The sequence below is a fragment of the Geospiza fortis genome, unplaced genomic scaffold (genome assembly GCF_000277835.1).
Source record: "Geospiza fortis unplaced genomic scaffold, GeoFor_1.0 scaffold166, whole genome shotgun sequence".
NCBI lineage: Eukaryota > Metazoa > Chordata > Aves > Passeriformes > Thraupidae > Geospiza > Geospiza fortis.
In genome coordinates, this window is record NW_005054310.1 from 9,717,464 (window position 1) to 9,733,490 (window position 16,027).

The window sequence follows — 16,027 nt, forward strand, 5'->3', positions numbered from 1 at the left end:
TTTTAAACATTGTGATTGAAATGTCTTCTTAGGGAAGGCAAAAATAAACTCAATGCAATAAAGTTTAATTGCATTATTTGTACATTTAATTGGCAGAGGAATGAATTCAGATACCAGAAAGAATCTTAACCAGGAACTTAAGTTTATTTCTTCTTTTTTAAACTATTTCAGTCTATTTCTATTTTAAACTATTTAAGCTCTGGAGACTGACTCGTTAGGGGAACTTTTACACAGGCCAGTGTATGAGAAAGAAAGGCAAATACAAAATTGTACCTTAGTCCTAGTAATTTAATTAGGGGAACTTTTACACAGACCAGTGTATGAGAAAGAAAAATTGTACCTTAGTCCTAGTAATTTACGGATCATAAAACTAAAGAGAAACTGTATGTGCACATATGTGAGAATGCATTGTCAAAACTGCACAACCCCTTCCCTATTGTCTTAGTTTTGCAGAGAAGAATATTAAACTGTGCTAGTATTAAACTGTGCTAGTAGTTTTTCCTCACAGTAACCTTCTTTCCTCACAGGCATTTGTCTCTATTTTTATCCTCTATAAGATGATCCAATATAGAGGCATGTATTAAGGAGCATTTTATGCCTTCTCTATTACTAGAAAGTTAAATATTGCACAGTTTAAGCTGTAAAGTTCATCCTGGACAAGAAAAATTCTCAATTTTAAATCTGGAAAAATCCTCTAAGTTGTGTTCTACACTAGTGAGATAACAAGACTGAATGTGTTGGAACTACTTAATGAACAATATACTTGCAATAGCTTTATAATAATGTTTAACACATTAAGAAATATTTTTTTTCAATTTTCATTAATTTCATTTGGTCATGAATTTCATTTAAAAAATGGTCTATGTGCGTTGGCTGGCTAGGAATAAGGGTTTTTTATTTATATAACTTCCTATGAAAGTCCACACATGCACTTTGCTGTATCTAACAATAAAAAGCAATCTCTGCATTTACCATAAATTACATAATATTTTACTTCTCATCATTTTTCTGAGCTTCTACTTCTCATACTACAAACAAGCTTGCAGGCACTCTGCAGTGACAATGAAAAAGTTAGTATCAAATGCCTTTTACTTCTCCATCCCCTCACTCAGCACTTCAGTGCTTCCAATATTTGTACTGAAATATGTCACATCTACTGGGCAAGAAGAGGCTTTTTTGACACATTTCAACATTGCTTGCTCAAGTGATTTTTTTTATTAATATGGGGGAAAATTAATTAAGCAAAAGTTTCAATTTATTTTTGCATTCCTGTCTCAGTAATTTGTAGAAAGGATTAAGCATACTAAGAAGATGTGGGCTCTGTATCACTGAATGCGCTCAGGAATTTGTAAAAAGGATTAAGCATACTAAGATGTGGGCTCTGTATCACTGAATGCAGGCATATATGTAAACAGCAGCTGAGAAACTGGTTTTCCTTAAGGCCTCTCTTTTACAAACTCTAATCCCAGGAGAAATGTTGAGCAACAGCAACAGTGTCTATGTGGATGAGTGAAAGAATGCATTTGCTGAACACCCATAGCACTGACCAGCTAGGTATTTTCAGTCAGCACAATTCACATACTCTCATCCTTGTCACACTTCCCAGTCTGGTCTGGTGATAGCAATACAGAGGAACTAAGAGCATTGACAAATTCTTGCCATCAGTGTACTGTAGAGGTACACAAAAAAGGTGAGAAATCCCACATAGTAAGGGAACATTGCAAAATACTAAACAGCTAAATTATCTAAACTAAATATCAGCCTGTTTACCATTTTATTTTTATATCTATATTTTTACCATTTACACCAATTTAACATTTCTATGTTATTTTTGTTTAATTAAACATGCTTATATCTATAGGTACAGTAAATATTTTTAAGCTTCTCCATGTAATCCACTCTGCACCATCTGGCCTCAAAGCCAGATAATACTTACTAGCACTTCTAATTTATTATATAGTTTTATTCTGAATGATTCAGAAGGCTCTGTGATTGCTTTATGCTTCATAGTTTCTGAATGCTTTAGAACATATCTCAAGAAGAGGAATGGTGACTTCACAAGCTCCACCAGAACCAGAACTCTTTGAAAACCACTGATGTAGGTTCAAACAAAGCTTCATTCCATATCTCCAAGCCACAAGAGACAGTAGAAAGGAAACAAAACGGAAAACAGCTTACTTTCTGGCAGTATCTGGTTCTTTAGCACTAGATAGTTAGCCTTTTATGACTTCATTTAACTAATTCAGAAAATGTTAACTATAAAACTATATTATTTCAAGCATGAGGAGAACCATACCAAAAAAAAATATCCAAAAGAAACCCCAAACAGCAAACAAAAAACCAACAACTTTTAGATTGACTGTACTGAAATTCTTTAGCTTACTAAGTGCTTCTTTAGGACTTGAGTTAAATAGTTACATGCCAGAGCTTTACACAGTCTTTTTTCAAAATACTGTCCATGCCTTGAATTTTCCAAAAGTTTTTGCAGATTTCTCACAGTCCAACTATTAAGTAATAACACACTGTCTTGAAGTTAATGTAACTCAGGAATGGGAAAGTAAGGAAAGACTTTCTTCAAAAAATGGCAAGTTCATTAAAAATTGAGGGTTTGGAACATCTGAAACTTTTCACAAAATCAAGTCAAATGTATCAACATACTGTTTCAGATAACTGAAAAAATTGACAGTAAGCAATAAAATTTATTGAACTCTGAATAATTTCCTGATCCTAATATAATTCTGCCTTACACAAGGCTTCTCATGGAGAGCCTTAGACTTTTGATTGCTCTACTCTTATGGTCCAAAGACAACCTACATCCAAAGACAGTTTTGCAGGTATCGCACCCCATTTTGGTGACCTTGGACTACCATGTCTGACACATATGAAATCCATCGTATTAGGAGAGGGCACTATGCACACTGAGCAGATTGACATCCTAAGGAGTTCTAGGGTTATTAGCCCTCCGTTCAGAAGAGCTGAGACTGTCAAGCTAATATGTCTGAATAGAGTCAACGAAAGTATTTCTCATGAATTTTATTTCCTATTGCAAATTTTGGCCAAATTTTAATGTCATATTCTGAGGATTGAGTCACTCAACTCACATATTGCAAGACACGTATTTCATATAAGAATAAATTTGCAATACAGCATACCACCCTGAGTTCTTGCAGCTAGGCACTATATAGGAGATTGACTGATAATTTCAAGCCCTCACTCAGTATACAGTTTAGTAGTGCATTGAATATGTCTTCCTTCATTGGGAAAGGGGAGGGAAAACAAGTACAGCAAGCAAAAAAAATGACTTTCATTTGCAATTGAGGCTGAAGTAATTATGTTTGCAGCTTGAATTTTAAATTTGTGTTGTTACTCAAGACTTTAGTCTGCTTTTAATTAAGACTTGCATGTTGGTTGAAAAAATGAAACATATTTGCATAGAAATAACCATGGCAAGCAGAAATCTTAATTTTAAGTAATTTTAATCACTTTCCTGGACTGGCAATTATTTCTGGTTGATCCATTTGAAGTGATTCCTTGCAGCAATTGAATATATTCACACCAATTGATGTTTTCCCTGGGACTGAGAGATGATGTGTATATGGATATCTCCAGGAGGGAGCAAACAGTATTTTTTATCACAGCCTAACAATTAACAGAAATTCTTAGTCCATCTTGATTGAGCTCCAAAAAAATAACATTATAATTATTTGTAGCTCTAGGTAAGAAAAAGATTTGATGTTATAGTGGTGAATCAGTTTTAGTGATACACAAGTCGGCTCATGATATATATGCTCTGAACCTTAGCCTTTAATAGTACTATAGATATTAATAAGAAAGGCAAGGTCAATTCTACTGCATCTGCTGTTGTTTCTTCATGCTACAGGCAGATAATCTGGGAGACAGAGCCAGCAGAGAATCCAGTTAATGAACTCCCTTGAGACTGATGCTTTTCATAAGCTGAAAAACAGAAGATTGCTTTTAGCAACCTCAGTGATGGAAAAATAGTTAAGAATATATTTGGCTGCTAAAATGTCTTAAAAATGTGACAAAACTAATCCTCTTCAATGCAAAGAACCTGTACCATGTTCTAATTTAAACTTATAATTATTTTTCAAGCTGAAAACACTGAACAAAAACTGGATTTCTTCAGACTTCTTATGAGTGTTGCTTTATATTTGCTTCCTCCTGAAATTTTCAAAGAAAGAAAAATGAACATATTATAAATTACAGAAAACCCCCCATTTTTAACTGTGAAAGAACAAGAAACTTGGTCTGGAAATCTACTGATGCTGTGACAATTCCTAACTGACAGTGATGTTTTGGGGTCATGTGGAATACCTGTCTAGTGCAGTGTAGCAGAGTTTTCCAGAGCATTTTTACTTCTCTATTAAAAATATATTTAGTAAGAAAACGTCACTAATAGATGGAACATTCGAAGAACTCATTAGCATAGTGCATTACACTCAGAAATATTAAATTAGCTGTTCTGGAGTACTCTGAAAATATTGCAGAGGATGTTTGATGCAAGACTGATTTGATTTACAGACTTAGAAGTACCCAAAGGATATATCTAAGTTTGTAAACTTTGTAGAGTTATGTAAATTGCTATGTTTGCACCCTACTGCAATTCCTGCTCTTTAACTTAATCTTACATTTAGCTGAGCATTTTGTAAGATTGCTTCACATATTTTTATTTTACAGATTCACATAGTGAAGGCAGGAAAAAAGCAAACATGTGGGAAGGTAGTCATATGGACTTGAGTGTTTAATATGGAGGAGGTGAGAAGAGGAAAGGAAATTATGACAAAATGAAGTACCTTACATGCTCACAAATGTCTTCAAATTTCTGTTATTTCTGTTTGGGATTATGTCTGAGAGATATAAAATGATGAATGAAATAAAGACATTGTTGAAATGCTAGTGGAAATATTTATGGCAAATTAGTAAGCAAAATTACAGAAAATCTTTATTGCAGAAAGGATGTTTGTGAAAAAACATCTTTATCCCAAGTGTGAATGCTGGAGTGGTGAAAAATCTCAAGCAGCATTTTTATTCTGCTTATTTTACTTTGCCTACACAGCAACTCTTCAAGACATTAAAATTACTTTCTCCAAAAATTGGGAAGGAGTAACTCAAAAAGATTTTCTAGTTTCAGGCAAGCATAGGAAACAGAAAAAATTGCTGAAGAAATCGAGATGAAGTCAGTATGGAAGGCAGAGGTTTAGGAATTAAGAGGAGGAGATAGGCAAGAGTTTACGTTTTATGGTTCTTAAAAAGTATTAATTTTGCACAGGAATAACATAGCGCTAGGCAAGATTTACCGCTGAGGTGTGTTGATAATGCCTGTGTTGCCAAGGGCATAAGAATAAGGAAACTGATGGTTGCTGCCGGCAATATTTAGTTATCTACTTCTATAACTATAACAATTGCATTTAGGTTTCTTTTAGCACACACATCAGGACTAAACTCAGGTTTGTCTTGATGCAAAAAGGCTTAGCTTATTTCTTCCTTTTTCCCCCCTTTGTTTTTCTATTTTATCTTTTTGTTTCTATGTCAGAGATCAAAGGCCAGAAAAATAACAAGATCTATATTTGGGGGGAAGGAACAAAGGAGGAGACAGAAAAGCTGTCCTTGCTAGGTGTGACTAGCTTGCAAATTGTGATGGTGGATAGAGAGGTCATAACAACCCTTCTCTCTAAATGGCTGTGCAAAGTGCAACCTGAAGTCCCACACGTGGATTTACAATCTCCAGTGTGTTTAGGATGAACCAAATGGAGAAGTTCTGCGGAAAAAGGGAGGACCAGACCATACACAGCCCAATGAATGCCAAAGTCATACCTGGGTCAGAATTCACACTGGATCATCTTACACTGGTTCTTCTTAAGCATATAGCCCAAGAGACTTCTACTTATCTAGTCTGCAAACAGAAAGAGTGAAAAGTCTCCTTCCCTATTCTTCAAATATAGGAATTGATCAAAATAACATAAGATTTGTGCTTTTCTTTTTTTAATGTCCAAAACATTTTTAGCATAACATACACTGGAGTGCCTGATATTGAATATTAACTTTCAGGTCAGATTCCATATCCTGTGCAGCAAGAACCACAACTATTGGGCTTCAGTTTAAGTGCAATTTATAATAAATTTAGCAAGAGTAATTAACACGATATTATCTGTATTCCTATTTCAAGGCATTTATGTAAGTTGTACAGAAAGGACAATATTAGGTAGCAGGTCTGTATGACTTTGTGTTTAACATGTGTGGAAACTCAGGAGACAGAGGCCTCTGGATGCAAAACTCTTCACTAGCTTCACTTACACAGAAGGGGAAGGCTTAGATATTAAGCATCTTTCAATAAATATAAAACTCAGTCCCATATTTTATTTGGACCCCTACATTCATCATTTTCTCTGTGTGGATTCAAAAAGTATCAGAAATGGCCAAGAAAACTCACATTTTAACTGGACAACTGGCTTTACCTAATTGCTTCAAATGGAAACAGAGAATAAAAGAAAGTAATTTCTACATATTACTTTGTCATAAATCAAATGTTTGGGCAGTTATGTTCTTCTGCACTATACAAAAAGTTCTACATACTACTTTTCATATTCTTTTTCATTATATATGAAATAATTTGAGGGACAAAACAAATTTTTGGAAGTAATGATGTTATCACAAGAAAAATGGTTGTTTTTTTTTTTTAATGATCCCTCATTTAACTTTTGTTAGCAACCACAATCTAACTAATGCCATAACTCTGCACTGCATTTTAATTTAAATTTGTCACTGGTTAAAAATTCAAGTGACTGTAAATGATGTTTAATCTCATGAAAGTGGTACCTAAAAATAATAATAATAATGAAAATAATAGCTTTAAGTTAAAAAAAAATCTACATAGATCTTCATTACATATAAACGAAATACAGAGTTGGAGAGCTAAATGCAATTCTTAGAAAGTCCTGTCTTGATTTTTCATTCTAGAGACATTATACATAAAACAAGATAAAATGTGCATTTTCTATCAGCCTTCTTAATCACCATAGTAGTTACTATTGGCCAGACAAGTACTTATGAAGTATGGCATTGCTGTCGGCAAAACTATTTATCTGTATGACACTGTATGTCACTTTTGAACTTCGACTTGACATCCATAAAATTACATTTTCATCACACTGAAAGATCAAGCTTTCTGTGCTGACTCACTTGGGTCAACATTTTGCAAATGACTGGATTTTCCACTTGAACCATAAACCCTTGTGAATAATTTTGTGCATTGATGTCTGATAGCCTAGGGCACAGATCATAATTTCTGAGCTAAAGAAGAGGTGTGAAAGCAAAATTAATTTCTTTTTTGCATATCAGATTACTTTATACTATTCCAACTTCCTTTCTCATGTGGTGATTGTTAAATGTCTTACATACCATTAAATTAGATGAATTTGCAGACACTCTAAAACTACCTAATTCCCTCAAGACTTATTTTTAGTGTCTTTATAGTAATTTGAAAGATCACCCACCCCAGCAGACTAAAAGCTTTTAATTGATAATGGATTTTTTTTCTTGGTGGGAAGCCTTTGGCTTGATTTCCAGGTAGTGTTTGCAAACTCAGCAGATATATGAATTTCAGATGAGCATGAAAATAGAAAAACTGCTGGTTTTTTCCCAATTTACTGGAGTGATTGGTGGTGTTTCATCTGTCTGAACATCTGCAGCTTCAAGATGGATGAGATGTAACACACAGCTGGATAGCTGATCTCAAAAGAGCCATAGCCCATTGTGCCCTATATGCCCTGCTATCTGAAATGCTAGCTGAAAGTCTGCACAAAACTTTTATATTAAGAAGTTTTAAGTAAGCAACTGCAGGCCTTGTCTTTTTTGGATGACAAAATGTCTTCAGCAAAACAAAGCTTCACTGAAAAATGTTAGTTATCCAGGCTTTCCTAAGTGTTTTCCTCCAAACAAAATTTGTTATGCAAGCTTAACCACAGTCCAAGGGAGGATTTCAGGTGACTACTAGGATTCCTTTAAAGTTTACACAGACTGGATGTTGGCAGAATTTGCAGAATCCCTTGGAATCTAGTTTAGCCCAAAACATCTCCATCCCCCCAGATAAACCAGCCTTGCAGCTGTCAGCAGACACTTTGTGGAACTGATATTCTAAGACCACTTCCACGAATATCTTCCAGGAAACCTTCAAATGCTCCTGTCATTGTCTCCTGCGGGCAGTGTTTTATCCAAGAAACAGGAATGACTTACAGTAATGTCTCACCTAGAGCTCTGTACCAAAGAACAGGACCATTAACCCACTTCACTGTAAGGTCACTGTGTATGATGTGATTTCTACACAAACGTGCCACGTCAGTCTCCAGCTTGGGTTTGACTTTCAGTCATGTCCTGTCTGCATGCTCATCCACCCTTATGGTGTTGTGCTCCTTATGCTCATCCACCCTTATGTGTGGCTAGGCCAGTGTTGATAACACACAGATGTCTTGGCTACAGCTGAGCAGTGCTACAAAGCATCACAGCTGTCTTTTTCCACATATGTCTCCAAAGGTCAATAGGCTGGGGGTGGGCAAGGTGCTGGGAGGGGTGTCACAGACATCTTTTATGAAAAATCCTCTCCTTAAGATTTTTCCTCCTGAGAAGCTGAGAGGCCTCAGGAACAAAATGTAAACAATGGTTATCTGCTGCTGCAGAATGCAACAGGTGGATCTGTGATTGGTCTCACGCAGTTGTTTCTAATTAATGGCCAATCACAGTCAGCTGGCACAGACCCTCTGTCCGACCCACAAGCCTTTGTTATCATTATTTCTTTTTCTATTCTTAGCTAGCCTTCTGATGAAATCCTTTCTTCTATTCTTTTAGTATAGTTTTAATATAATATGTATCATAAAATAATAAATCAAGCCTTCTGAAACATGGAGTCAGATCCTTGTCTCTTCCCTCATCATAAGACCCCTGTGAACACGGTCACAGAGGGGATGCAAGACAGCTGACCCAAAATGACCGAAGAGATCATCCACGCCATGTGATGCCATGTTTAGCAACAAAAGCCAAGAGAGGGAGAGGAAAAGAGGAGGCAAAGTTTTGTCTTGCAATGCAACCATTACACATAGTGAGGCCTTCCTTCCCAGGGAGTCTCTGGACATCACAGGCTAATGGAAAGTAGAAAATAAATAATTTTGTTTTCTTTTGCTTCTGTGTGTGACCCTTAGTTTTTCTATACTAAACTACTTTTTTTTGATCCATGAGGTGTTCTTCTTATTTTCTTCCCCGTCTTGCTGAGGAAGGGTGAGTGATAGAGCAATGTAGTGGGCATAAAGGGGCCACCACAGTTACATGCAAACTCACTTCTTTATTGCGTTCTTGAAGGCAGCTGGCGAAACATCAGAGAACATGCTGTCTCCACCATGTATTTTTTTTACAGTTTATGAAGGTATAAAACTTCCATTTCCCTTATGCTTTTTACATGTCAGGGCAAAGAAAGATGCTTGCCAGATGCAAGAAACGAAGAGACATTCTGAACATCAATAAACTCAGTTTCTACCTTCTATAGGTGAATGAAGTGAAAATAGCTACCTATAGATGTAAAGCTGAGTTGAGGAAAAGTAATCGACAGACCTCTTGAAAATGAGGGAAAATTGGGAGCTGATTTTATGTTTGACTGGGCATGATCAGCAAGGAGCAAAAATTATAAAATAGATTATGCACACAAATTTGTCTTCTGTGCCTTACTATTATGCTATTACAGATGATTTGAGGAAACTTACTCAGAATTCGGGTTCTGGCTCCCTTTTTGCCTCTTCACACACCAATTGCTGGATGTCAAATACTCCCAGAGAACTCGAGGTCTGTAATCCAAGGTTTCAATCAGTGATGGACTTTTCCTATGTGTGAGTACAAGTCATGGTATAGCCTCAAAAGTGGGACAAGTTGATCTTCCAGAATCCTTTTCACTCACAGCCATAAAGCAAATACAGATTTTCTCCTCAGCAAAGGGGATATATAGGCCTGTCATTCTGATTAATTGTATAAGATGATTTCTTCACTGCTGCCACTCCCGTATCTTCTTTGACCTTAAAGGATACCTAAATTCTCTAATACCCTTGAATTCTCAAGAGTGTAATGGTCAGGATGAGGAATGTGAGTCTTTTTGTTACTTGAGAAATGATGTTGGGAGTGCTCTGTGCAGTTTTGGGTACCTTCAAGTTTATATTCACCATAATTGTATTTTAAATAATATTAATCTCATCATTTTAACCAGTAGGCACTTTCTATTTTGTTATTTTTTGTGAATCACTCTTTTTCTCATATAATACAGGATCATTTTTTTTGTCATGCAGTTTTAGGAAGCCATCTATACTTGTTCAGCTTCCCATTAAATCTTAAAGTTGTGAATTGCATTTCTTGTATCAGTGAAGCTTTCTGAAATCTTCCTCTTCATTTCTAGTAGCTGTGTCAGGAACAGCAAAAACCATATCATGTGGTTGCTAAAAGCTTTTTTCCCCACACTTACAAGAAAATTCAGTTTTTCCACTCAATTTGTTGCCTGATAAATTAAACATTCATAGATTCTTTGCAAACTCTATGATGTAATCCACAGATTGAACCAAGAGCATAATTTCTTGTCTGTGGTTTCTGCAGGGATTTTCACTTCTTTTTTCCTCCAGTTTCCTACAGCTTCTTAACAGATTGATCTTGAAGCCATGCATGAAGGATTGTTCCTCATGATAAAAGCATGTGGGTATTGTTGACTGTTGTGCCAGATTGAAGCTAATCTGTTGTCTGGGTTCTGACATATTTCATCTGTACACAGTTTATAGATGTAGTTCGTGGTGATGAAGGTTCCACTTACTATTAGCAACAGCAGTCATCATCATTAAGAGTCTAGTCAGTCTGCCAGCAGCAGTCTGTACGTGACTTTGTTTTGCAAATAAAATACACTCAGACTCTTAATACATTGTTTGAGTGTTCTGTAAACTGATAGTGCTTTCAGTGTTTCAGATACATCCTCAGAAACTTTCGTGCTTTCATTTAAAAATTTGTAATCACCATTTGCTTTGGGAGAAAGTTATTCTGCAGGATGCCTCCATATCAGTTATTCCTTTTTCTAGGTAGCTAATAAATACTATTAAATCATCAAACTGAGTGTGAGTTTTATCTCCTACTGGATGTCATAAAATTTCATCTTTTTGCTTGATAGTTAAATTAACAACAGTTACAAAGTGTGGTAGGCTTCAGTCATGGAAAATTCTGTCCTTTCCTGAGCTCTCAAAGATTTCTTTTTGCTTGTAATGTTCAGACTGGCTTTTGCAGTCATACATTTTCCTCAACACTTCTAAATTAAAATCTCATCTCAGTTGTTTCTTTCTTCCCCTTCACAGTAAATAAGATATGAGGGAATCACATGTTGTCAGTGGGATTTAAGAATCCTTTATGGTGCTAAGCTGAGACATGAAGTGTGCTTGCTGTTGTACTTTATGGAGGCACACAGCACCTTTCCTTGTACCTGCTAATGAAAGTCATTATTGCATTGTAAATTCACTCTCAAACTCACTGCATCCTAACTTCCCTATCTAGATGGTCTCTAAACAGACACATTTACTGCTACTTTATGGCATCCCTAGCTACATATTTGAGACTGTGACTGAAAACTGAATGCTTTTGTTAAATGACAAATGTTAAAATATGCATGAAAGGCAAAATCATTTGAATTCAGGACATGAAAAATGTCAGTGCACATTTTCATGATTTCATTTCACAGCAAACATACTGGAGACTTTCTGTTTATTTTATTTTGGGTTTTTTGGCCTGCAGTGTTCCTTTCTTCCCCTAAGTGTGAATGACTCAATTCCCTGGTCTGAACCTGTCAGAAGGTGCCTTGCCAGCATCACAACCTCTACTCAGGCTGTATGGACACTGTGAGGAGCCTGTACCCAGCTAGCAGTGACAGGACAGGGAGCAGGACACAGGACTTACACCTCAGGGATGTGAGGGTGACTTGGCAGGAGCATTTGCACTACTTACAGATTGCTGAGAGCACTGGGGCACACTCAGCCCCAGAACATCCAAGTCTCCCTCAGAAGGAGGGTGTGCAAGGGTGGAACCCACACTCCTGGAATGGGATGTGCATGCAACCCTCATTGCTGGGAGGACAAATGTGACTATTGGTATTAGAATAGAATCACAGAATCAGTCACAGAATCACAGGATGAGCATGGTTGAAAGGGAGCACAGGGGACCATCAGGTCCAACCTCCCTGCTCAAGCAGGGTCATCCCACAGCACACTGCACAGGTTTGTGTCCCGTTAGGTCTTGATATCTCCACGGAGGGAAACTCTACAACCTCTCTGTGCGATCTGCTCCAGTGCTTGATCACCTGCACAGTAAAGAGGCTCTTCCTCATATTCAGGTGGAACTCCCTGTGCATCAGTTTCTGTGAACCTCTTGCCTCTTGTCCTATTGCTTGGAACCACCCAGCAGAGCCTGGCTCCATCCTTTTGACACCTTCCCTTCAGATACTGATAGACATTGGTGAGGTCATCCCTCAGTCATCTCTTCTCCAGACTGAACAGGCACAGCCCCCTCAGCCTTTCCTCATAAGAGAGATGTTCCATTCCCCTGATCATCTTTGTCACCCTCTGTGGGACCCACTTCAGGAGCTCCATGTCTCTCTTGCACTGAGGAGCCCAGAACCAGGCACAGCACTCCAGATGTGCCTCAGCAGGGCTGAGTGGAGGGGCAGGATCACCTCCCTGGACCTGCTGGCAGTGCTCTTCCCAATGCAGCCCAGGATTCCATTGGCCTTCCTGGCCACAAGGGCACTGCTGGCTCATCGACAGCTTGTTGTCCACCAGGATTCCCAGGTCCTTCTCCACAGATCAAACAGAACATTTTGGGAAGAATTACATTTGGATAGAAATTCATAGATGCATATTAACCTTTATAAGCATCTAATACTGTGTTTTACCTCTTGTGTTGTGCTTTATCTGTTGCACTGCAAATATTGATCTTGCTCTCATTGTTCACTGATTGCTGGTTAATTACATGTTGTTAATAAATCCATAAACCATTTTGATTCTGATTTGATAAAATTATGTAGACTGAGAAGTTTTTGCCTTTTGCCATCTGGTGTAGGAGGTCAACTGCATCCTGCTCCTTATTTTAAGGAAACAAATAGTTCCTAACTGGGCAGGAGCTAGACTCCCCTTACTCCCAATAAATCTTTCTGCTCAGTTCCTACTTTAACCCTGCATAACAGCAAGAGTTTTCAATACTGCTGACTCATTAGTAATCAATGTGAATTCATTTTTACCCTTCTATATGCTGAGGAAAAATGAGTAATCCCAAGTACAGACTGAGAAGCTGATAAACCTAATTTTTTGAGTCATTACATGCTTTAAAATGGAGGACTATACTTACTGGAAAGTAATGAGGTCAGACCAAGTCTTATTCTGATACATTGTGTGAAACATGTATATGTATTTAACTTCGAGATAACATTTCTCTGTTAATTCAGACAGTTTTCTTCCCTTTAGAGCGTAGTTGGTTATTGTTCAATGAATAAGTGTTTTCATTAATATAATTCATATACATATACTTCTGGGCTATATTATAGTCTGCTGAATGTCATGAGTAATAGTGTTTACTGTCAGATTAAAAGTACTTACTAAGTACTTAATAGAACAGGCCTTTGATATTATATTTCCAATCGGGTGATTCCTCAGGTAGGCAGGAACTTTTTCCTCCCTGATCTTCTATCCAGACCATCCTGACCTTAACAAAATCAAATGAGGCCCTAGCCAGGAGGACCATTTGTCATTCTTTTGGGCGATATCTGTCCTGAATGACAGATTTAACCCAATTAACATATTAATCAAGTTTTACCTGTCACTTTCAGTATTCCCATTCATCATGAAATCATTTCATTTGTCCATAGTTTTCAGAAGAATGCTTGCTGGGGAAGGCCAAGTCTGGACAAGGTCCCAAGCCTGAAGCCCTGCTGATGTAATTGCAAGTCCCTGTTTGCAATTCCTTCCAATTGTGGCCAAGGAAGCTGCTGGTCTGACAGCAGAGAGGGAAAACTAGAGAAGTCAAAAAAGTAGAGAGACTGGAGGGACTGGAAAGAGGAGGGAAAGAAATGGAGCCTGGGCATTAACAGGCAATTGATCAGGCTGGAAGAATAAGAGTCTGGAATGGAGATTTTTTTTAAGACAGGAACTGGGAACAGAAAGTGGGACAAAAATGGAGCAAGAAGCACAGAGGAAATGGGGAATGACAGTCACTGTGTGACTAAAGCTCTGACTTGGCAGAATTCTATGAGCATTAACTGCATGCAAGTGAAGATCTCAAGACAGCAACCCAGAAAATAAAGAAAAATGAGAGCATTTAATCTGCTTGTCAAGTCATTTTCTGTATGTCATATAGGAGTGCTGTAGCAGCCAGTTAAAACACCCAGGTCTTCAAGGTAGCATACATCTGCTCTCCTCTGGCTACTCTTTTCAAAACTCTTGCTTTATTATTTTTACTTGCCTTTAAGTTATTGCTAAAGAGGAAACAAGAATGTTTTAGAGAATTACTACATAATCCTCAGAGCTCTAGCCATCCTGTGCACTAGTTAAAGGAGCAATTGTGCAAAAAAATAAAGTGATTTTGTAACAAAAGGCTACATCCAGAAGTATATAATCTGCTAGGAAATCAATCTGAAAGAGGAGTTTTGTATCTTTTGAATCCTTTACTTTGCAACCCCAATAATTTATTTTCCTACTAGGAAGTTTCTTGCCTGAAGTTAGATATATGTGTTACCCCAGAAGCCCCAAAGTGTTTTCGACATGAAAGGACAACTGCTGGTACAAGGATGAAGTCATGTACTGTATCACAAAACTAGAAGTCAAGCATATGCTGATATGCTTTCAGCACCACTTTGGGGGATTGGCCAGCTGGCAGCTGTCAGGGCAGCCTGACAGGGCAATGGATGTCTTACCAGGGTTACTGCTGACCATGGAAAAAGGAGGCAGCAGATGATACCTCAGAGAGACAAATAACTAAATGGAAAGGCATAAGGCAGGCAAAAAGTAAAAGGAGCTAAATCTTAAAACATTTACAACAGGACTTGAGGGTGAGGACAAGGGCTTTGACCTTGATGTGGTGGAACAGAAAATGCAAGTGCCTAATCACCCATGCAGCATCTTCAACAGCTCTTCTGGTCTCCATGTAGATACTCATACAGTCTGAAAATTTGGTTAGCCTTTCAATTAATAAAACATTTTGTGAGGAATCAGTTGTATCTGCAAAGTCTCATCTTTTATGTTGGTTTGAATTAGTTATTAAACAGTTGCAGTCTTGCTTGGACTATACATGCTGAAAAATAATTTGGCCTTTCTGAAATGGAAAATCAAAACAATCTTTGCACAGAATTTCCCATCAGATAGAAGCATAGGAACAGCCCCTGCCTCAATGAAGTGTTAATATGCTAGGGTAGGTTAAATTTTCATTTTCCAAAGGTTTCTAGTTTTCCCAATATATCTTTCCTTAAACTTTCCTTCAAAATTGCTTGTGACAGAAAAGAAAATTTTATTCAAGAATTATCCAACCACAGCATTTCCTAGAATTAGAGAGAATTCCTTATCCACTGATAGTACTGTTCTGTTGTGCAGAAGTTAAGCTCAGTGACAAGTCTCTCTCAGCTCTCAGATAAGGAGATTGGCATGGTACTCCCACTAATCTCCAAGAATCCTCCACCGAGACTCTACCTACACCAACAGCTGCACAAAAAAATGAATGCTTGAGATCAGCCAAAATGAGTGGTCACAAAGGTTCCAAACACAACATTACCCACCTCCTGTCCCTTGGTATGCCAAATCACCCTTTGATCCGAGGAATATATCACACTAAAACAAACCCCAATGGTTATTGGAAATTAATTGTAAATGTTTAGGCATTCATGAAACTTCAAGACAAAAGTGATGTTTAGAAAATTCAACGCAAAAGAAACATTGGGTCTCCAATTATTTTGATAAATAAAAGTGTA